Below are 24,809 nucleotides of genomic sequence, written 5' to 3'. Positions count from 1 at the left end.
GTTATTCAGCAGCAGAAGATGCAGCCCACATCTGTCTGACCTCAAAAGAGATGTAACTGATTCTCAAGCCCCTGGGGTTTCTCCCACCATGGCTTGCTTTTTTTTTTTTCCCCTTTTTCTTTTTTTTTCTTTCTTTCTTTTCTTTCTTTCTTTTTTTTATTTTTATTTTTGGCTCTTTTGTTAAACATCATCCCTTCCTTATATAAACTACTAGTTACAGGGATTTCAGTAAAGATCTGAAGGGCAGGAAAAACTCTCTATGACTTTCACATAGACACTATTTATCCCCTAAAAATTAATAACTATCTTTTGAATAATAATAATTTGTAATTACAAACATTGTAATTTAAGGAGAGATTTAAGGAAAGAGAAAGATGGATTTCAGCAACATCAACTGGATCATTTTTGAAGGTGAATTCCAAGCATGCAAATTTATTTCAAACCTTCCCTGAGGATTGAGTGCAAAGCAGCTGGCTGGTACTTTTAAGCCGCTCATAGTTCGGCACAGCGGCTCCTAATGCTGGCAGAGCTCCTGTGTCACCAGGATCTGCAGAGCGTGGCAAGCCAAATGAAAGAGGAAGTTTGCAATTAATTAAAAATAAATGAAAACAAAAATCTTCCCCCAGTGGCTTGCTTCTCATCTTGGTTGTAATCCACAGTCAACATGTGGAGGCCACGTGGGGCATTTACCAAATGGAAAAGGTATAGGACTGTGTCGAAGAAACCACAGACTGCCGCTCTGGACCACACTAATAATTCTTTTAAATCCTCTCATTCCACCTCGTCAGGAGACATAGCAGCATTTTAAATCTGACTGACCCATATAAATTACCTTTCTACTCATCCGGCTGTGAAATTAACAGTAGAGGAAGACAGGTCCTGTCAAGCTTGCTGTGCTGAGCTGCTGAAGGGCTCAGAATAAATGGGGGGGTGGGGACAAAGAGACATTGTGCTTTAAGAAAACAAGGAGCCCGAGCTGTGATCAGCACATTAGGCTCTGATACGGCGCCTGCTGTTACAGAGCCTGGTACCAACATGGGAAGGGGGTTCACCAAGAAGGAACACGTTGTTTGGTGCCATCTGTTGCACTGAAACATAAAGGGCTGTGAGCCTGGGGGCCCACTGCAAAAGTGGCTGGGACAGACACCACATCCCTCAAAAAGGTTAAGCCATTGGAATTTGAAAAATAAACCCAGAAGGACTTTCCATTCTTAGTGTTGCCTAAACTCACTAGCGTCCTGAAATAGGACACTTAACCTTTCTTGGTCTCGGTTACCTACATATTTATGTAATACTATTACTAGATGTTAATTTTAAAAAAGAGAGCAAAAGAATCTATCTCATAATGAAATTTCATCAGTAAATCATCCTATAATTTTGTGTTGTTCGGAGATGTGGTTTAGAAGAGGTAGAAAGAATCTTTTACTCCTTAAACTCCCGTATTTTATTCCATAGCCTCACCAATCTCCAAAACAACAATGCCAATAATTTCTTTATCCTTACACATGGATAACTAGTCTGATTTTAAGACGAATTTGAGTTTATCTTTGTTTTACAGCAGAAAAAGACCAGTCTTATCATTGAATTCTTACGTATTAGAGAATGGAAGACAACAGAAGAGGGAAGATCACCTTGCCAGCTGTCCACTAAGGGCACATGCTTGTGCATGCATGCGCGCACACAGGGACTCGGAAAAAAACCTAGGCTGATGTAAATGTAGCAGCGCTGGCACACGCTTTGGGCCACACTCTGTGTGAGTTGGCCACATGCCAGCATGGAAGCGAGTAGGCAAAGAATAGCTTTGATAACGTTGCATGCCAGTATACCAGAGAAGCATAGGCAAGATGATTAGTTGGCAATTGCTATTAACCATTTTATTAATATTATCAGTATGAAGGATCAGGTTGGCAATCTCATATTTATCATCTTATGTTCTCCTCAAAAAGATCTTGGACTGATTTTATTATCCCTCTTTCATAGAAGAGACTCTTTGGCCCAGTGATGTCATGTAATATCAAAGATCACAACTTATAAGACAGAACTGGAATTAAAACCAAGGTCTGATTCTAAAATGTCACATGGACTTTCAACTCTAGAGTTCATTGCTACTCAGAAAGAAGAGAGACGACTAACATTGAAACAGTAATAATAATAATTATTATTATTATTATCAGTCATTACAGTTCTTCCCCTCTTCTCTTTCCCCAACCCCCTACTTCTAAAAGAGAAAACAAAATCAAGAACATTCTAGAATGGCTTCTTCTCAGACTACTAAAACTAAAAAACCTTGAAGATCATTGCCCATATTCTTCTGTCAAATAGAGGAAGCTGAGGCTCAAAGAGCTGCTTACAAATGGTCTTAGTCTCAAATGGCAGAACCAGGGCGAGAAATAGACAACACAAATTCCTAGACTAGTGCTCTTAATTTTATACCAAAAAAATGAAAGCATTTTCAAGATCAGGAAGTTGCTTTCCTCATCTTTCACCTGCCTCCATGGTCCTCAGTCCAGAAAACCTTAGAATAATTTGGAGAAAGGTAAAGTTTTCTTTCTTTGCACACCAAATGCATGAAGTTATAGTCAGTGCTTTCTCCCACCAAGAAGGAGAAAACCAATGCTATTATATGAGAAGATGTTTTGTCACTTTTCAGAGGAGGCTGTATGTCGACATCAATATATTTTCCTTTTCATCCTTAGCACTCTGACAAGGAAAGTTTTGAATGAGGTCAGTGGTGTTAATTTTACTTCAATTTTAACCTCCCGAGCGAGTTACTCTGTAGAGTTTCTATTTTGGTAATTTGAGTTTTAGCAGTTAACTTGTACTCTGATATTCTTTATTCCATGAAATTAGACACTAGAGGGAATACATTTGAGACATGAAGAAGTCTCCAAAGAAGAAATTCATAATCTTCAAGCTAGAGAAAATTGGATTTACAGGAAAGTTAAACAACAACAACAAAAAACCCAAGTAAAATAAATTGGGATGATGGAGCAACTCTTCCTGTGTGACTACATATGAATAAATAGGCTAACATTACTATTAAAAATTTAATCCTTCTCTGAAAATATAATTGAAATTGATCCATCTTTATTTGAGTTTCTATTTAAGTTAAGAAAAATGAGTTTTTATAAGTAATTTTCTGGGCCATTTTGTCTCAGTTCCAAATTTCATCCTTCTTTATTCCTTACTCTGTTTTGGGAAATGGGCCAGAGGTCTGCAATGTGTATTTCTCCTTTACCAGTTGTTGTCCTGCTAGGTTCTGCCAATAGGATGCCCTGGAGGGAGACCGAAGACTAGAAAATGGAAGAAGGTTATTTCTTCTTCCTGTTGGATTCAGCCTCTGGCCGCCTTTAGCACTCTCAGAACCAGGGTCATCACCCTCTCCCCAGGGATAAAACCACTAGGCAGGCAGCTCCCCAAACTCAAGTGCTGAGCCCCAGCTTAACAGAGGCCCTCCTCCAAGCTACTGAGGGGTCAGCACCAGTGAGCACCACCATCTTCCCAGTTGTCTGATTGCTGGTGTCACGGGGCTCTTTCTTCAGTGGATGAGGTGTGACAGCAGCCTAGCACCTCTCCTCAGAAGTCTGAAGGTCAGCTCCACAAAGTTCCTCTTCAACTTCGAGAGAAACTAGAAACAGTTCAGACAGCACCGTTTCTTCGATCCCTGCTCTGCAAGACCCCTCTCCCAAACGCTGGATTCCCCTGAGGGTCCCCAGCCCTAGAGTGATAGCTGTATTCTACAGTTATTCCCTCTGTATCTTGGTGCTTTTTGCTTTTTTTTAAATCCTCCAACTCCTGTTTAACCAACTCCCTATATTAAATTTCCTTGTGAAATACCTTAGTGTGTTTTGGGTTTTCCTAACTTTACCGTGACATAGAGGTATAAATGAGCCAATGTGTGAAGTAGATGAAGTTGGTGACCTAAAGGAACTGGAATGAGGAATAGTAAAGCAGGAAGCTTATGACTGTTATTTTGAATCTAACCAGAAAGTGAGGGAAGGAATCTCTCATTTTCTTAAATGCAACTGTTTTCAGCCTTCCAAGGGCTGTCACGTAGTAGAGAACTTATAATCCTACTACATACCAAGAGGGTAGAACTAAGCAGTCCAGAATATGACAGCATGGCAAAGCAGAACTTCACTTTCCATGAGAAAGAACTTTTTACAGTCAGTGGAACCCTTAGCTAGGATGGTCACTGAATAGGAATATTGTAGAAGAGATTCAATATAATATTTTTAAAGCCGCAAGATTCAATGCTTCTAGCAATGGTTGGCAATAAATAGAAAGGTAAAAGAGGGCTGTGTATTGGAGCATCCTTACACTAGGCTTAATCTTGCAATCCAGAAACAACAGAGACCACCAATTGGATTGCTTGTGGGATCAGATTACCCCGAAATTGATCTCTAAAGTGCCTGGAAAAAAGATGCAAGTGATAATTGACTAACGTTGTGGCCTCCTATCTGATATACCAAAGGTGATGTGAGAAGTAAGGTGTTAATTTTAAGAATTAAATAATGCAGGATTGAGGAACCAATTGTTTCCACAGTTGACTGTCTCCAGAGGTGTAAACTAGCTAGTGTGTGATATTAAGGACTCTGGAAACTGGCAGTACAACTCTTAAAAAAATTCTTCTGATATTCTAATCTAATGCTGTTCTGAGGTTTCCTTGTGCGATATTGCATTTATGTAAACCTGCAGGCAGGAATGTCCAAGATAGCTGAGGGAAACTAACTCTCTGATCAAGTTTATAATGGAACAGAAAGTAAAAATGAAAACACAGGGACCTTATAATCAGCAGGTGTTCCTGCATGCTACCCTTTTATTTCCTTTCATTTCAGTACAAGTCTTCTCCCTAAATCCATGCAGTGTCTGAATCTAAACTTTTAAGTTTTGTGATACACGTTTGATTGGCCTTTTCCTCCTAGCTAAGAAGATTCTCATAGTATTCAAGCCATAAGAAATTCCCAAATAACAGTAGCCCTCTGAGGCAAAAATAATTAGTTATAAAAGCCCCAATAACATGCACGTGCAATGGTTTTAAAGCCTAGCTGAGGGGCGTCTGGGTGGCTCAGTCAGTTAAGTCACCAACTCTTGCTTTCAGCTCAGGTTGTGATCTCACAGTTTGTGGGTTCAAGCCTCACATTGGGCTTGGAGCTGATAGTGCAGAGCCTGTTTTGGGATGCTGTCTCCCTCTCTCTGCTCCTCCCCTGCTTGCTCTCTATCGCTCTCAAAATAAATAAATAAACATTAAGAAAAATAAAGACTAACTGAATGTCACATGTTTGCCTCTCAGTATGTTTCTGAACGTAAGTAATCAACACAGATACAAGAAGAAGAAAAAGTCATACGTCTTGCCTTCTTTTCATTCCATCTTTCTCTCATCCCTTTAAAGTCCTCTCTAAGTGCTGTAATTCCCTGAAAGCAGTTGAGAATATACCCATGATGGGACTTTCATTTAATTTGGGGAAACATTTCTGCTCCCTGAAAACCCCTTGGGAAGTTTCAGTTTTCAGTCAGAAACCAATGGGGGGCGGGGCGTGAAGTGCAATGTGAAACAGCCAAAGTCCCAAAGTCAAACTCAGACCCCAGAGCCTGTGGATAAATAACTCTGTGCAATGTTATTCATAGTCTTCCCCCAGTAAATATTTACAAATGCAAATATGACAAGACCCATCCCAAGAACCAGCATTATAATGTCGTTTCTGAACAGCCGTTTCTTAACATACTGTGTGTTACAAAGAAGTCTCACAGCTTGTTTGCATCCTTTAGAAAACAGATTCTTCTACATCTCTGTAATACAGTTACATGTGATGGCTCTTTGAAGCTCTGTTTTGATTTGGTTTGGTTTTGTTTATTAACACCATGGTCTTCAGGTTTCAGTTTCCCTTAAGTTTTCTCAGAGAGCACCAAATTCTGGTCTGGGAGCCTGCAGTCAAGAAGTCAGGTCTGCATACCAGAAGCAGAACATAGCTAAATGCAAAATGAGAGGATTTAATCAGCACCTATACAGATTTGTTAAGAATATGGGTCGCTAGTTCCATCTCTTCATTTAAACAAAAATGGAATCTTATGTGAGTAGCCTATGAATTCAGAGCCAACCTAAAGTTGACTTTTTGGAGGGCAGCTGTGGCTCTCCCTAGAAGTTCTTACCAACACATCAGGCTACCATGGCCAGTGGAGACCTACAAGTCCATGGAGTGAGAACTGATGTCACACAAGGATGCAGGCCAAAAGCAATCATTGGAGTTCTTAATTTGATAAGAGATATGTTAATCACATATAAAGACAGTGATACAGCATCCTTAGCTTTGATTCTGCAGAATAGAATTAAATTTTTACCTTCACCTTTGTGAATCTTTCTCATTCTTAAAGACTCAGCTCAAGTTCTGCCTCCCCAAATAAATCTTCTTAATTATACTCAATCAGTGTTCTCTTCATCTCTGAAGTCTCTAACATATAGTACTTACCTGGGTTGGCAATTATCTTGTCACAGACATATTGTCACCTCCCCAACTGGGTATTACGTTTCTTTATATCCTCTAAAATGCCTAGCACAGTGATAAAGACATACTAAAAACTCAAAAATACTTACTGATTAGATAATCAATTGGTTGAAGGTTTTATCCAAATTCATTTTATACTCCCTCCAATCTTTTTTCTTTTAAGGGGGAGGATCCAGATTTTTTTTACTTTACCATTTTGGCTCTCCAATTTATTCATTAGTTGTACAAGATTTTACCTTGGTTTGCACACGTAGACCAGAGATGATATTCAAAACATTTAAAATCATTATGTAGGGGTAACAGAATGGAGCAGGTTACCAGAGGCCACCTATTGTGTCAGGCATTAAGCCTTTAGTTGATGAGTTACAGGCAAGGTTCTGGTATGTAAGAGGATGGCCAGAATGGACAGAATGCCTGGAAGGTAACTAGCAGTGCAAGGTCTTTCTACCAACAGAAATGGATGTATTTCAATAGTTTTCAATAGTTTAGCAACTAGTATGGCAAGAACAGTGCAAACTCATAATTACTAATGTTGGCCTGTCCCTAAAATCTTCAAAAGTAGCAATTGCAAGCAGGGGGGAAAAAGCAGCCACAGGCATGGTCTGTAGAGAATTCAGTTCCCACTCTTATATGTGGAGGTTTTAAAAAACAAATAGAAATATTCCTCATCCTTTTTCCCAGCTTTATGTAGTCATAATTTATATGTACTTTAGAATTAATTGAAACTATCAGGACTTTGTTTCTAAACTACAGCTTGGAGTAATTTATTTTAGGACTACCCAAATGGCACTTAGTTTTAAATATTAATATTTGTCATTTTCTGTGCATTCGCTGACCCTGCAAACAATATTATGAAAAATTGTTATCTATAGGCATTCCATTTTGTTTCAAGAAAAATACTTAGGAAAATTCAAAAAAGATACCATGCAATAAGATAAAATATATTTGGTATATGTGGAATGAACCAGATAAAAGTTTAGAATAGATAGAATTAGGAGTGATGTTTGTATTCAAAGTACTTGCTATAAAGTCTGATACATTTGCAAAAAGTGAGCTATGAATTTGGGCTCTAATCTTTCTAGCAGATAAAATGCAGAGGGAAACATCAGTTATAAAATACACAGAGTCCATTGAGATAAAAACAAACCAATTGCTCAAAGAAACACACTGATTCATTCTCCTGAGACTGCTATCAATAATGAAGGTGTTTTCTTAAAATGGAATTCTTTTACACAACTATTTTCTTTAATCAAAAGCTTTATGTAAAAAGCAAATAAACAAAAATAACCTTACTTTTGCAAGTTCCCCACATAAAATGAACTTAGTTTATTCAAGCCCCTCTTCTTCCAACAAAATTCCACAAATGATCAAAACCCCTATGAGTAAATAAGCCAATCTTATAATTCTGAATATTTATCTGAGTAGTCTGATCCTATTAGAAGTGTTTGTTCCCTCTGACCTGTCAAAACCTGAATGAAATAGACAGATTTATATAACATATTTTTGGCCCTTGTATCTCCTCAAAGAAAACAGTAGTCAAGTGTCAAGGACAAGTTCAGCCCTTGTAAATATGCCACAGCATTGCCAACCTCAAGCCTAGAATTCCATTTTGAGCAATTACTAGTAGGCCTGTTTAATTTGAAATTCAATTTATGTGGCTCTTAATTCTAAGCAACTCCACTGTGAGAGAGAGGCTCTTCTAGTATACATTTGGGATATGTCCCTTTGTGTTTCTGAAGAAGAGATGTGTTTTAGAACTTTTTGTTATAGATTGATGTAATTGGCTTCAGTGATTCTGAAGCAGCATTCATTTCTGAGGCATTTATGGAAAATACATATTAATAAGCCAAGAGTCTCTCTCTCTCTCCCTCTCTCTCTCTCTCTCTCTCTCTCTCTGTCCCTCCATTTCCTAAGAGGCTTCTTGGAGGAAACTGGAAGGTGCGATTTTTTTGTCATTCCATCATGCTGTCTTTTCTCATCCAATACGCTAAATCAGATAACCACAAGGAGCAAAATAGGGGCAGAGTTGGAAAAGACCTGGGCTTACGCATCACGGTGATCACAGCATCCCTGAAAGCATAGTGCCCAGGAATCAAAAGTCTGGGGGCTGGCACTGCAGTGCCCAGGAGGCATGCAATTAATGTGATGCAGTCATGAGTAAGAGAACAAAATGCGTGTCATTTTGATCATTTTGCTATTGACCCACCAAATCATCAAACCCTCAGAGGCTCAGTTGATTTTTATGGTTAACTTTCAGAATACATGATAAGGTTGAAGCAGGTACATTTTCAACTTTTTCTAAAATTCAGAACATATAATTAGTATTACCTTGCTTGCTTTAATTGTTCTGAAACTGTAGAGGACTTGAGGAACTATACAAAATTATTTGGTTTAATGAACTCAGTTTTCAACTTATCTAAGTCACTAATCTTATTTCCCTTAATAAGGGCATGAACAAAACTCCCCTGGCTCATTAATCCTGAAATCAGAAGTCAACTCCAAAGGGAAAAGTACTTAATATACTTAAAATGTTGAACATTTTTACAGCCCTTTCTCATACAAAGTCTTATTTAAACCTATCTTATGAGAAAGTTTTTTTTAGCTTTGAGAGTTTTTCCCCTAGCATGGGTGCCCTCAATGGGCATATAATAGAGCCTTAATAAGTACTCATTGGCAGAAAAGGAAGGAAGGAAGGAAGGGGAGGAGGGAAGGAAGGGAAGAAGGAAAGAAGGAAGGAAGGAAGGAAGGAAGGAAGGAAGGAAGGAAGGAAGGAAGGAAGGAAGGGAGGAAGGAAGGGAGGGAGAGAGGGAGAGAAAGGTTCATTTTACATATGAGAAAATTCAGAGTAGTTAGAGATTTGTCAAGGCATATTGGGCTGGTGGGAATAATCTCAAGTCTTTAAATCCACCATTCTTTATTGCTCAAAATGGCTTTTGCTCTGCCTAGAGAATAAAATAAAATTTTTCATTTTTTAGAATATCACAATATCATTATTTGTGATCTCCAAATTGTTGTTCGCTGATAAAACTTGATTTTGTTTGTTCACCAGTCTCTTATTCTGCTAATTTTTATTATTATTCTACTCATTGTAATGAAAGATTAACTCTAGCTGCAAACATATCCCAAAATTAAACCAATATTGTCAAGTGTTACTAGCAGCTTTAAGGCATGACTTCGGTATTTAACTTTTTATGCTAATTCTTAATTTGTTTCCAAGGCTTTGAACAGAAACTTCTCATTTGCAACTCAAACCATAGGGGCATGGTTTCTTATTTTTTTATTGTTGCTAATTTCTCCATGTCACTCATTTTAGCTCCTAAGCAAATAACTGAATTTTTCATTCAAACTTCTCAGAACTATCATAGTAAAAATAAGAATACATAAAGGTGCAAGATGTATATGTGGAAGATAATGTGGCTCACGCATACAGTGAATAATAAATGTGTGCTCAGACTATTTGTTTCAGACTGTTGGTGATTGCACAATGCCACCAGTGTAGATTGAATTGTATCCCCTCAAAATCCATATGTCCAAGCCCTAAACCTCAGTGTGATGACATTTGGAGGTGGGACCTTTGAGAGGCAGTTAGGGTTGGATAAGTTCATGAGTATAGAGCCCTCCTTATGGAATTAGGGGCTTTATAAGAAGAGGAGAGAAAGATACCACATGCTCTCCACCACGTAAGGACACAGCAAGAAGGCTGCCACTTGCAAGGCCCGAATAGAACTCTCACCAGGTTCAAACCAGCCTGAGCCTTGATCTTGGACTTCCCAGGCTCCAGAGTCAAGAATCCAGGGATTTCAATCCCAGTTATATCTTAGTGAGTGACCACAACCTCATTGAAATTTCTTTTTCTCATCTGTAAAATAGGGCTGGTAATAGAATCATGACAAAATAAATTTTTGTTGTTTATGCCTCCTCGTCAATGGTATTTTATCACAGCAGCCCAAGGAGATAATACATGTGCCAACAATTTTAATTTAAAATCTAAATTGTACTTAGTCCAATTTTAGACATGTTTAGAACTATGTTTTAGGATTTTTACCATTTAACAAATGCTTCCTGGCCATTTCCATGATCAATCCTTGCCAATATCACAAGTATCATGTCAAGAGTCTCACCTCCTTTTCATAAAGAAACTTGATGCAGGCAGGGCTATTAAAATATCATGATAGTTTGTCAGATTCCCACTGAGCCACCAGACTTCTACTTGAGAGTCAAAGCTGGTTTCTTGAGGCCCACACAAACTCATCTTTTATGAGTCATAGATTTCTGGAAAGGGCATTCAATGCTAAGGATTCAGCGGTACAAATTAAATTTCCCCTACCTCCCTGACCTTGGATATTTTTCTATCAAAGTTCCTGCAACATAGTGTTATAATTTTACATATCAAAGTCTCTCTCCTGGGCTCTGGACCATGTCTCATTTGTTATTGTTTTTCTTCTTAGCACTGGGCATGGAGGCTGGCATCAAATGGACCTTCACAATTGTTTGGTGAGTAAATAAAGAATTAAATGAAAAGACTGAACTAACATATGAATGCAACATGATAAAGTAATTAAGAGTGTGGGCTTTGGAGTCAGGCAATTTGGATTCGAATCCCAGTTATGTCATGTCCTAGTGAGTGATCTCAGCATCATTGAAATGTCTTTTCCTCATCTGTAAAACAGAGCTGGTAACAGTACCTCACTGAAGTGAACAAACAACAAGATAGTGCATATAAAAGACTTAGCATAGTACAGGCATCAAAGACGTTACTCTGATGAGTTGCCCCACCTCTATAACTATGTATGTTGTCTCAGCATATTTCTTATCTCTCTTTACCCTAGTTCCTAGTAGAAAAAAGGGGGATCATGTGGTTTACCTTAGAGAGGTAAGAAAATTCAATCAGAGAATACAGTGAGTTGAAAATAAAACACAAATGCTAGGCATGATTGTTATTATTCCACTGTGCATAAAAGTAATCTCTTGGGAAAGCAGTAGTAAAAAAGTAGAATGAGCCTGAAACTCAGATTTGAGAAGCGGTTTTAATCTTGGTTCTACGCACCTAACCCTGGACAAGGCACTTGAATTTCCTGGACCTCCATCATCTTTTCTAGAAAGTAAGATGGTAGTCTAGATCATTTTTCAAATAGATTTCTATGTCTAAAATTGTATAAGCCTAAGTCACTGTCATTTATACTTCTGAATTTTTATCTCTTGCCTGATAATACGGCTATGGAACTTCACTATGTCTTCTGGAGGGAAATGAGTAGTCAACAGATAGTTTAGAGGTGGGCAAGCTGAAATGCTATGTGACCATTCTGCAGTCCAGCAAAGGTCAGTGGTGGAAGACACAGATTCAGAAAAAGAGATGCCTACTCCTAGTTTAGGAAGATGCTTTCCCACTGAGTTTCAACTGATTCTATGTTTAAAATTCTTCTAGTTAAACAAGTTATGGTACCTGTAAAGGAATATAGTAGATTCATTAAAATGATGTGGTAGAAAAGTTTTAATAAGATAAAAAGATATTGATGAAAAATTGTTTAAAAAATGGACATATTATATATTCGTTGTGTGCACATATACATACACATGCACACACTCACTCTAGATGTTAGTTATATTGGCAGTTTCTGAGGATAAAAGGACATGAAGACTCATTCAGGTGGGAGATATACTAAGGAATTGAAAATACATTAAAAGATCTGAGGATCAGGCAAAAGGATTGACTTAAGTGTCTCTTTACAGGTGCACAGTTCCCCGATACTTCAGATTTTGTGCGTTGTTTGGAAGCTATATATATATGTATGTATATACATATATGTATATATATGTGTATGTGTATACATATATGTATATATATGTGTATATATATATATATATATATATATATATATATATATATATGGAAACTATTGCTTGCTCAACAATTTTTTGAGAAAATGTATACTAAAGCCTCTAGCCCAGTGACTGTCCACACTAAGTGTTGAAGAAAAGTTAGTTCCATTCTCTCTGTGAGGCTCTACTCAGCAAGAGGGGGAAAAAGCATGTTTTTCCCCATAATTTAATCCCTTTTCTCAAAATGTCCTCTCAAATAAACCCACTTCCCTCCTGATTTTAGAGGTTGGGAAACAGCAGTTTATTACTTCATGCCTATCCAACTCTGTTTTGGTTTAACTCTGTACATTTACTGTCTGGATATATTTAGGGAGAAAGAAAGTATGAGATGCAAGAACAAAGCACTATTTTTAGCTGTGTCTATGATAGAATTACATGATATATTGATTTTATAACTCAGTTTTTCATCAATATCTCTTGAAGTCAGTAAGAATTTTTCTTATTGCTAAACTTTCTTTATTTCTGGCACTTCCCCTCTGACCATACACACACTTATTCCTCAGTCCTTCCATACTTAGTTTTTCCTTTTTTTTTTTAACTGATCTCTTATTAACAAAAAATGAAGGAGATGTTTCAGGGATCGAGTATATTTTAAAGGTAAACAAACTGAAATGGACTGAATGCATTAACAATATATCTTGTACATAAAAATGTGAGAAGCCTTTTGTTAATTCCATTGTCTTAGTTACTTTATTTGTCTGGGATGTTATGTTCCTATTTCTTTCCCAGGAAATTACTACTTCTTTGGCCAAGGTACAGCCAATCAGCTCTTTCAAACTCATGACCACACCATCCATTTCATTTTCCAACCTTAGCTTATGCGGGTATTATAATAATAGGATGTCTGTAACAGCTACAGCAGATGGAACTGCAATTTATGTGTTCCCTAAAATATTAACATTTGGACTTCTCTAGATCAGGCAAATAGAGAGGAATGTGGGGAGGAGGAACAAGATTTGGGAGATTTGTTTACTACTATGAAAACCTGCCAGTTGCCTATATAATACTTACAGGTCTAAGATATTATGCTAAGCCTTATTCTCAGTTTAAAAAATACAAATTAAGATAATTATAAAACAGTAGTTCTGAAGCTTTAGAGTGGTTAAGAATTGCCTTGAAAGTTCGTGCAACGTGGGGATTTCCAGATTCCATCTCAAGAGACACTTTGAGAAGATCTGCAAGAGAGCTCGATTTCTGAACATTTTAACAAGCATCCCAAGTGATTCTGATACAGGAGCTTCATACCCCGTGCTTTGAGAAAAATTGCTTGATAGTCCAAAACCATGCCTGATAAGTTAGCAAAATAAGTGTAATTATAAAATCCAAAATTGATGGGACTGTAAATAGGGACATTACTAATTGCATTATGAATTTGATATAAATTTTAGAACAATACACAGCAGAAACTGTGAAAACAACCCAGAGCCTGTTGCCTGGTATTTCTTTGGGGAGCGGGAGGAGCATCATAACCCCAGAAAGTATCCTAGAATATTTACTTTAAAGTTATTTAAAAGACAATGAAGTACTATTTATAATATAAAATATTAAACAATAAAAATTATTAACAATAAGCAATTTATCTATTAATAAATGTTTAGTTAGTACTACTATGAAAGATAAAGTGCTACACCCTTTATGAATATTACCATTTAATTCTCATTGTAAGAATACTTTATTATGGCTGAGCAAATAAGATTTACCAACATGAACATACACTATGTAGATATTTTGGTCTCATGTTTGAGTCATAATGATTCACAGAGATATATAAACTAACATAAAGTGAAAAGGGAAAAACACAATAACCTAATTACAACTTTTAATAGAGATGTAGGGATTGTCAAAGATTATCAAAGGGATTAGTGATATAAAAGAATAGCAGTGTGTATTAGATGTTTAATCAAATTATTTACTTTACAATTTTTTATTTATTCTATTTTTTTTTAATTTATTTATTTTGAGAAAGAGACAGCACAAGCAGGGGAGGGGCAGAGAGAGAGAGAGAGAGAGAGAGAGAGAGAGAGAGAGAGGGAATCCCAAGCAGGCTCCACTCTGTTTGCACAGAGCTGGATATGGGGCTCAATCCCATGAACTGTGAGATCATGACCTGAGCGAAAACCAAGAATTGGATGCTTAACTGACTGAGCCACCCAGGTGCCCCTACTTTATAATTTTTTAAGAACACATAATTTCATATGTTCACAGGCTAAAACAAGGAATGAAATAATTTCAGTATGTCAACAATTTGAAGATTAGAGGATGGAAATTATAAAACAACCAATATGTTCAAATGAATGATGGTATTACATATAAAGAGAAAAGATAGTAATGAGTTTTATATGGTCTAGATTAAGATCAGAAGTTCAGAGTTAATTCCAAATGATTTTTTGAAACTTAGAAATATTTTCCAAAAGGTCTAGGTAAAGGGGCACCTGGGTGGCTCACTCAGTTATGCATCCAACTCTTGGTTTCAGCTCAGGTCATGATTTCATGGCTTTGTCGGTTTGAGCCCCACATTGGGCTCTGCACTGTCAGTGCAGAGCCTGCTTGGGATTCTCTCTCTCCCTCTCTCTCTGCCCCTCCCCCACTTGCACTGTCTCTGTCTTTTTCAAAATAAATAAATAAACTTAAAAAACAAGGCCTAGGTAAATTTTAGCAGTCAAATAAACACTGGATTTTACCATTTCCCCCAGTCTTTTTCATCAGCTTTGGCTAGCAAATGATGGTCAGGTTTCTCTTTCCATCAGCAAGACCACCTGGATTCCATCTCCTGGACTCCCTTCTTTCAGTAATGAATCATGATTTCAGTTATTCCTATATATACTGTTAAATAAAGCCACAGAACAGCTATAAGGATAACCCCTATGATGGCTCAGGTCCCGACTTACATTTTATGTACAGATCAGTCTCTCACTGAAATTTCTTGTAAGTCTCTTAGAATTGGCATATTGCCAAAAAGATGTTGCTATTCTTGGTAATTTTAGTCTTAAAAAAAAGTATGTGTGCTTTTTTTAGTATATATATGTAAAATATAAATCTGTATATATAAATCTAATATTCTGTATACACACAAACATACATATGAATTTACACTAATATCAAAGTCCATTGGAAAAGTTATTTCAAGTTTATTGACATTTAGCCACTCGGAGAAAAACTGGCAGATTCATTCCAAAATAATTAATTTTTCCTGAAAACACTCAGAGGTCTGTTTTCCCAAAGCAGTCCTATGAGCCATGTGCTGTACTGGTAAAGGCATACTTCATTGGGCACCATCATTGCTTTCCCATCTGGCAACAGGTGGCCATTAATATGAAATGTTATACTAACACTGAAATGAAATCCATGCATAATCAGTGACTTTGGAGAGTGCAGAAGTGTTTGAAAGTCTGAAAACTGCTCATTTCTTCAAATAAACAAGTCTTCATTCCAAACTCTTCAAAAAGAGAAAATGAGCCACTGGTATCAGATATAAAGTGGTTTCCAAACATTCTGCATTTGTAGAAATTAAACCACCTGGAAAAGTGATATGTAGAATTGGAATCCTTCTGTTTAAAAGCAGACTAAGCACTGGGATAGCCCAGAGTAAGCACTGTGATGGTGGCCTTAGTGCATGCTCTCTGGCGCACATTTTATCAGTCACTCTTCTGAACAAACCTTTTGGGCCCATCAGGCTTCTAAATGTGGTAGCAAGGGAAATGGGCAGAGGGCAGCTCATTTACACCCTCAACTCACTATGAGGGAGAAGCTTTAATGAACAGTGGCTTCAGCTTTTTCACACATCATCAGTCCACACATCTGACACACTCAACCAGCCATGATTCGAACTCAAAATGGGTTACGGCACAAGTCAAAACTAGGATTGTCCTAAAGAATTTAGATCTGTGTCTTTGCTGAATTCTGGTTTAACATTATGCCTTACTTTCATGAAGGACTATCCTCTGAAATACACACAGAACTCTTAACACTCAACAGTAAGAAAACAAACAACCTGATTTAAAAGTGGTCCAAAGAGGGGCGCCTAGGTGCCTCAGTCGGTTCAGTGTCCGACTTTGGCTCAGGTCATGATCTTGCAGTTTGTGAGTTCGAGCACTGCATCGGGCTCTGTGCTGGAAGCTCAGAGCCTGGAGCCTGCTTCGGATTCTGTGTTTGCCTCTCTCTGCCCCTCCCCGGCTCACACTCTGTCTCTGTCTCTGTCTCTCTCTCAAAAATAAATAAACATTAAAAAAAATTAAAAGTGGGCCAAAGACCTTAACAGACACTTCATTAAATGAGATATGCAGGTGGAAAATAAGCATATGAAAAAATGTTCCACCACTATGTCATCAGGGAAATGCAAACTAAAATGCAATACTACTATACACCTATTAGAAGGGGCAAAATCTGGAACACTGACAACACCAAATGCTGATGTGGGGGCCACCGGAACTCTCATTCACTGCTGGCAGGAATGCAAAATGGTAAAGTCACTTTGGAAGGCAGTTTGGTGGTTTGGTGGTTTCCTAGAAAACTTAAACATACTCTTCCAATATCTGACAATCACACTACTTGGTGTTTATTAAAAGGACTTGAAAACTTATGTCTATACGAAAATCTATATACAGATTTATATAGCAGCTTTATTTATAATTTCCAGAACTTGGAAGCAATCAAGATGAACTTCAGTAGATAAATAGTTAAATAAACTTTGGTACCTCCAGACGATGGAATATTATTTAGCACTAAAAAGAAATGAGCCATCAAGCTATGAAAAGACATAGAGAGACCATATATATATATATATATATATATATATATATATATATATATATATTACTTAGTGAAAGAAGCCAATCAAAAAGGCTATATACTATGTGAACCTAACTATATAACATTCTGGAAAAGGCAAAACTGTGGAGACAATAAAAAGATCAGTAGTTGCCAGGGTTTGGAGAATGGGTTGGGATGAATAGGCTGAGCACAGAGGATCCTCAGGTCAGTGAAAATACTCTGTATGATATCATAATGGTGGATACATGTCATTATACATCTGTCCAAACCTATAGAATGTATAGCACCATGAATGATGCATAATGTAAACTATGGACTTTGGGTGATCATTCTGTGTCATTGTGGGTTCATCAATCGTAACAAATGTACCACTCTGGTGGTGGATGTTTATAATGGGAGTGGTTATGCATGTATGGGGAAAAGGGATATATGGGAAATCTGTGAACCTTCCGCCTCAACTTTTTTGTGAACATAAAACTGCTCTAAAAAATAATCTTAGTAAAAAAAAAAATTCTAAGCAAAGTAGAATCAGTGGCTTAAGTATCTCTTCTCTCATGTTGACTGCTTTAAAACATGTCATGTTCATTTGGTTATCTAACCTAACCATGCCTTTGCATGCCATGCTCACACCACTACAGTAGATCACATATGTATTTGACCTGTATATCCAATAAAGCACAAACTAAAACTTGAGAAAAACTTATGAGAAGCCTGCACCACTCCAAGCTGTTTAGAAATCTGAAAAACAAACTCAAATGCTCTTTTGAGTCTGTAAAACAGCGTATTCAGTGAGCCTGAATATTTTCAGAATATGACAGTATTCTGCCCTTAACCTTATAGAATGTCTTGCAGAGAGCCAGGTTTGTTGAAATTATATTCTTTGGTTTCAATATGTCCCTTTCATGCAAATGAGCCTAGCCTCTTGTCTCTTCTCACCAGGATGCCTACTGCTTATTTCTAATATGTTTGTCTCAAGTTTGAGAACTTTGCCAAAATCACAAGCTGCTAGAACAACCTTTCTCTTTTTAATTTCCTTCTTTCCCGACTAAATCCTTAATTGTCAAAAATATTAAAAGGGAGATAATCTCTCACTGGAGCATTTGTGAAAATTACAGAGTCCTCAGTGACTTCCTATGTGACTGGGACCAGCTGCTGATAGTAACTCAGATAACAACGTGTTTCAAACAGCTAATCTAGTGAGGCTTTCTAAAAATATTAATAATAAAATCCAAGTGATTTAATTTCTCTAGATGAGTATAACGCAAGCTCACTGACTCTGTGCGTCATCGGGCTGTGGTTGCTAGGAAATCCATGAATAGAACTTAATATGCATTCAGCAACAGGCTGCAGACGCAATTTATCTCCATGGATGCTCCCTCAATTGCCTTTGAAATGACATTAAGATAACTTTGAAGCATTTGAGACAAGCCAGAGTCAGTGAGCACAAAGGAAACAGGCCATTTTTGGGCAACCATCTGGACTTCCTGCATAGCTTTTTGAAAGTTCACTTTCCCTGGGCTGTGCATATCTTAATGCATATTCCATATAGGTAGGCATTATGGAGCTATGGCCATGTTGTGAGTAGCAAATGAGGGACCAAGAATGATGCAAAAGTGTGGGCTTTGGAGACAGATGCATCTAAGGGCAAATTTCAGGCCAGAAACTCACTAGTTTGGGTACATAAACTTTTCTGAGCTTCAGTTTCCTCTTGTATAAAATGAGAGTAATGATATTCGACTTGATTGTAAGCATTAGATGTGTGTATCTAAAGCCTGACATACAATACCAGCACAATTAATGATATGACAAAACTAGCAGTGGAGGGAGGTAGCAATAGTAGCTAATTTGGTAGAATCGCAGCCGCAGAAGTGCTAGAGTAGTTATTGCTACCAGTACTACCACCACTATGATAACTGCTACTACCACTACTCCTACTGGAAATAACTATGTAAGAAGACAAGAAGCCTTTAGCTTTAAAGCTCTGTATTAATCATGGTGACCTAAAAACAAACTAAAGAGGCAGAATAGTTTATAAAGAGCCCCAAGACAGTCACTTTCACCAGATTTCACTAAATTTAGCATTATAGTCAAGATTCCCGTGGGGAGGCAGGGGAAGAAAACTTTTCCCTTCTTCTCTTCTAGGTTCTTTGGCTGGCCAAATCATTACATTTTTATAAAACAGATGAATGAGAGGAAATCCTATTTAAATACATACGTACAGGAGCTCCACAAAGATATAAGGGACTCCCCGACTGGCATCTTGAGCTAAGCAGAAAGGGGTAGAAGTCTGGGACCTCAAGTAGGAGGAAGACAGTTTATAGGAAGGTAGGAAGAGTAAATGGTAAACAAATGTTTGCTGTGCAAATGAGAAGTGTTTCTTATGTGAATAAAAAAAAGTTATCTCTGATAGTAGTGCTCTTCCTGATACAGGCTCCCTATCTAAATTTTTTCAGGCAGTTAATGGGGAGGTAAAAATCTCTCCTTGGGTCTGTTGGACCTTACCCATCTTCAGCTCAAAATAATCCACATGCCAAAGTGGCACATTCTGGGGTGAACTGCCCTGATCCCCATCATTTAACGAAGGATGTGGATAATGGTGCCACCCACTGGTAGGACAATTTGTTGGTGGTAGAACTTTGATTTTTGTTTTGTTTATACTATGAAGCCCAAGTCCCCTGTTTCATATTATGAAGAATTCCTTGTTTTTATATCTGAGTAGTCCTCATGGCAGAGATACCAAAGACCTGAACAGTTATACTCCTTCCATCTGCACTGGGAGGTTTCTCTCTCTGTTTTCATCCATTGGTCTGGAAAACATTTTAAAGGACTTAACTATTAATCTATCTGAAAGGACTATGCAAGGTCTAGTCAGAATAATCTTCCTTATAATGGGCAGTGTCTACACAGCCAACCAATAGGAAAGAAAGTTTAACAGTCCTTATGATTTAGAAGAGTAAATATTCTCCAATATTTTCCCAGTGTGACTTGAAACTCCATGTACCCATTTCTCTGCTCATTCCTGGGAAAGTTCTATTTCTCTCTTCCTTCTAGATCTTGAACAAACATGCTTCTGAAAACCCTAAATAAAGACTCATTTGATTTTAATCATGGAACAAACACTTCTTTAAGGATCCCAGCAGATGATGCTGCATCAAAATTGTCTTATATACATGACTGGAAGGATTTTCCCTAATTCTTCTGCTTCTCTGCTTGGAAATTCCCTATTATAGATGTACTCAGCAAAGCAATAACATTTAAAATGCAGTGCTCCACATGGGAGAAATATTTCTTAAGGAAAGATAGCTTGCCTCCTTTCTTTCCTTCCTGCACTACTCTATTCATATTGAGTGCCATGCCCTGTCCCCAACTCTGTGCACATACCCGGGGCATACATAATCCATCCACCCAAGTGTCTTGCTGGCCATACCCTTCTTGGAAATACCCAGAGACCCCTGCCCCCATCTCCTGTCCTGTGACATTTTTGGACCAGGCTAGATAATTTAATAAACTATTTTTAAGGTGTTAAAGATTGATAATTATTTCATTGATTCAAAAATACTTATTGTCAAAAAACAAAAACAGTAATTGTCTGGAGGCTGCGGGTATAGTGGAAAGAGCATTGGATTAAATTAAAGGAAGCTACAATTCTAGCCTCCTCTTTTTGAAGACTTGGAGAGGAGAGGTATGGCAAGGAACACAAACTTTTTTCCATATGAGGAAAGACAGGGAATTCTGGACAATTGAAGTGCAAGTAAGGGCGCCTGGGTGGCTCAGTCGGTTAAGCGTTCGAGTTCGGCTCAGGTCATGATCTCACAGTTTGTGGGTTCAAGCCCCATATCAGGGTCTGTGCTGACAGCTCAGAGCCTGGAGCCTGCCTCAGATTCTGTCTCCCTCTCTCTCTGCCCTTCCCCCGCTCGTACTCTGTCTCTCAAAAATAAACATTAAAAAATAAATGAAGTGTAAGTAAAGTAGAATGCATGTTAAATGCATGTTAAACGCATTCAACACAGTTGGAGCTTCATTTTGTGGTCACAGGGGAGTTGCTGAAGGTTTAGTTGAGAAGAGTTTTATAACCAGAGTTGTAATCTAGGATAGGTATGCAGGAATAGAGTACAGAATCAGTTGTACTTAGGAGCATGGAAGTAGCAAGACAAGTTAGCTTTGCCTCTGACCTCTCCATCTGGCTCAAAGATAGCATGGAGGCCTGAACAGATCAGTGATTATGGAATATAGGAGAACTGAGTGCAACATAGGCATCTCCCTGACTCTGTTCTCAGGATATTTGGCTACTCCTGCTATCTCTCTTTCCCCACATGCATTTTTGCCTGGTTTGTCCTCAGAAACAGTTATAAGAATCTCAAGAGTACTTGCAAGCAGGCCCAGGACAGACATGGGAAGCATAAAGATACCAGTTCCAACCAAGAAGTATTTTTTTTTTTTTTACTATTTACTCTTTTCTACTCAGAGTGGCATAATTGGATTGTAAAAAACAAAAGAACAAAATGGTGAGTGACAGACCGAAGCAGTCATTTCAACCAATCTCAAAGTACAGAGGAGGTAACTGAGTCACTGAGATGTTGAAAGGCTTGTCCAAAGTCACACACTGAAAATAAGAGTGAGTCCAGCCTCCTGGCTTCCCCTTGAGTGCCATTTTCAGGCTTCCACCAAGAGCTTCCTGACAGCAAGCTGTGTTTTTCCAGTGACAAAAGTACCCAAGGTCACTTTAGGATAGAGATTCTCACCCGGGGCTAGGGAAAGGAGGGAACTAGAAGATGTCAAGAGGCAGTCCATCAGTGTCTCAGTTACTACAAGGCTTTGTCTGATAATCATCAAGTTCCTGCAATCCCTGGGTATCCTACACTAAAAGGCTTTAATAGCCATTTCAGTATTGAAAACCACTGAACTTGACACTGTCTGTCAAACGTTTCTCTACATGGTTACCATTGTTAGAGATGATTGAGATCACAGGTAAGCTGAGTCTGTGCTCAGCCCCATGAAACAGGAGCATGTTCTCCAAACCCCTGGTCAGTTCGGTTTCTAATTCACCACCAAAAATTAGGGTTTTTGAAAAATATCCCTTCTCTTTTTAGTGACTGTGAAAACTTAGGGAGTTTCATTTGACTGTCAGTTTTACTTTGCAACCTCTGTGGAGGGAAGAGCATGAGACATAGAAAGAAGTATGAAGGGTGTCCAAGAGGTCAGACTTTACTCAGTGTTTGCTAGTTCAAGGTTGGGGGAGGGAAGAGAGAACTTCTGTTTAAATGCACTTAGAAGTATTCACACATTGTATTAGTCAAAAAAAATAATGGGATGCCTGGGTGGCTCAGTCAGTTAAGCATCCGACTTCAGCTCAGGTCATCATGTCACAGTTCATGAGTTCAAGCCCTGTGTCAGGCTCTGTGCTGACAGCCCAGAGCCTGGAGTCTGCTTCAGATTCTATGTCTTCTTCTCTCTCTCTGCCCCTCCCCTGCTTGTGCTCTCTCTCCAAAATAAATAAAGAAACATTTAAAAAAAAGAAATAAAAAAATCACAAGTGACATCTAGACAACTGGTTTTTAAAAAGTGATTTGTCTTTAAAACTTTCCATTTGAACAGGAAATTACAGAGCGGTAGAGTGAAATAGCACTGAGAGGGGGCCGGGTTTGGTCCAGGTCTGGCCTTTGCTGGCAGGGTGGCTGTTTTGCGGGCATGTAGCCTCACCAAACTTCAGTTCACCATCCGAGAGATGAGAAAACTAAACCTCCCCTCACAGCCTCCTGATAGTTGATATATATTACAGACCAGAGCACTTAACTCTTGGAAGTTCCAAGAACTGCCAAATTCACAAAGCTGGGAAGAAAAAAGCCAAAATTCAAAATCCAGGTCAGCTCATTTCAAGGATGACACTCTACCAACTGTACTAGTGATTTTCAATCTTGATTCCATGGTCATCTGCAAGGTATTAGGGTGGGGATGGAAGTGAGTGGCAAATGAGTAGGGATCTAGAATCTCCCACTCTGACTTCAGCAAGAGTGGCTCTAAACAGCGATCATTTGTATATATTGACATTTCATACATAATGTTGTTCAGGAAATTATTTTCTAGCTAAAAAATAGATCAGAAATCTCTCCTATTATATTATACTGACTTCTGACATATGCCTTTAGTTTCTCAAGCAGTGTCATTGCAATAAATTTTTTTAGTCATAATGGAAATAGTCTATATCTGCCTTGTTCAGTACAATAGCCAGTAGCCATTTGGGGCAATGTGGGTAGTGTTAAAAGCAAATGAATTTTTAATTCTATTAAATTTTAATTAATTTAAATTTAAATAGCCACATATGGCCACTGGCTACTGTATCAGACAGTACGATAATCTTCAGCAATAGATGAGGAGAGAAGGCCTTAGGGATAGCCAACATTGAGCTATGATAATGACAAAACTTGCGTTTTAAAGTTAAACACCATTCGGCAAGAGTAATACGAAGCTGAGGTGCTTTCACTTCAAAAATAAAAAAAATGAAATAATCAGATAGTGTGGCTTCTATTTGTTTGTTGTTGTAATTGTTTCCCAGAGCTGATTAAATGGCTGTTCTCATCATTATAATAATGCAAACGCAGGAGAGTTCTAGTTGAGGATATCTGTGTTCTCTGAATAGCAGTTTGCTTACACTGAAACAGAAGCTCTGTTTGTCTTCGTAAGTTATTTTATATTCCTCTTGGTATTCACAAACAGGTGATTTCCTAATGTAGCAATTTTTCCTGTCTATAGGATAATGGAAAAATGAATCACAATTTGCTTGTTCTCACATGCTTTGAAAGCTGACCACCCTCTTCTCCTGGGCTCTGTTCCTCTCCCACCTCTGCTGATGAAAGCCCGGACAACTGCCAGTCAAATGAGCCCACCATGAAAGAAGCAGGGCCAGGAGCAAAGAGGCCAGAGAGAAGTCTTCACTTCAAATCACAGCCCACACAAGTGAGAAAGTATTCAAGACAAATGTCTGTCTCTGATGGATTATGTTACAGCTGTCTTCTTTCTCAGCCACCGAATAAACACAAAATCAGAGTTCATTTTTTTCACCTGATTCCAGTTCAGTTCTCTCCCCATAAGTGTAGCCTTCCCCACCCCCCTTCATATCTCAGTGAATCAGGAATCAGGCCACCTGACAGCAGAGGTTGGAGCAATCATTTCTCATATTGTCATCTGATGAATGCCTGAACAATGCTTCATTTAAACAAAATCTGAGTCTCGCAGCTTCTAAATTCCAGTACTTTTTCCCCAAGCCATTCCACAGTGGGTCTGCATTAATTCATTCAGATACACTGGAGTTAGACATCAAAATAAAAATATTCTGAACAAGATCATTCCTCTCCATTGAAATAGAAATGGGTCAGTGGCTCAAACGTGGAAGATAGAATGTAGAACCCATAATGAAATAGGACTTAGTAATGTAGAATTCTTCAGGGATACTGCCTACTGACTTTTACCCACCACAGTTGTGACTGCAGTCATTAGGCAGGGTCCATCAAACCCAGAGTGTCTGGTTGATTCTCTCACGTAACTAATATTTATAGTTAATGTAAGGATATTCCTTTATACCTGGCATCCTGACAAGTTGTCTGGGTAATACTGATAGACAAGACAAGTCTCTGTTCTCACAGACCTAAGATTTAATAA

At 38.1% G+C, this 24,809-nt stretch overlaps 1 long non-coding RNA gene across 1 annotated transcript in view; it reads left to right on the top strand.

Annotated features, from left to right (window-relative positions):
* The window catches only part of LOC128314788 (uncharacterized), a 236,153-nt gene extending 211,720 nt beyond the window's left edge, over nucleotides 1-24,433 (top strand). The window contains exons 4-5 of the long non-coding RNA XR_008296833.1: nucleotides 10,952-10,997; nucleotides 23,904-24,433. This is a non-coding gene — a long non-coding RNA (uncharacterized LOC128314788). The remainder of the gene's footprint in view (nucleotides 1-10,951; nucleotides 10,998-23,903) is intronic.
* The last annotated feature ends 376 nt before the right edge of the window (nucleotides 24,434-24,809 follow it).

This window comes from Acinonyx jubatus, chromosome A2 (assembly GCF_027475565.1).
Source record: "Acinonyx jubatus isolate Ajub_Pintada_27869175 chromosome A2, VMU_Ajub_asm_v1.0, whole genome shotgun sequence".
Taxonomy (NCBI): Eukaryota; Metazoa; Chordata; class Mammalia; order Carnivora; family Felidae; genus Acinonyx; species Acinonyx jubatus.
The sequence above is the reverse complement of the archived record's forward strand: the minus strand, read 5'-3'. Positions and strand labels throughout refer to the sequence as shown.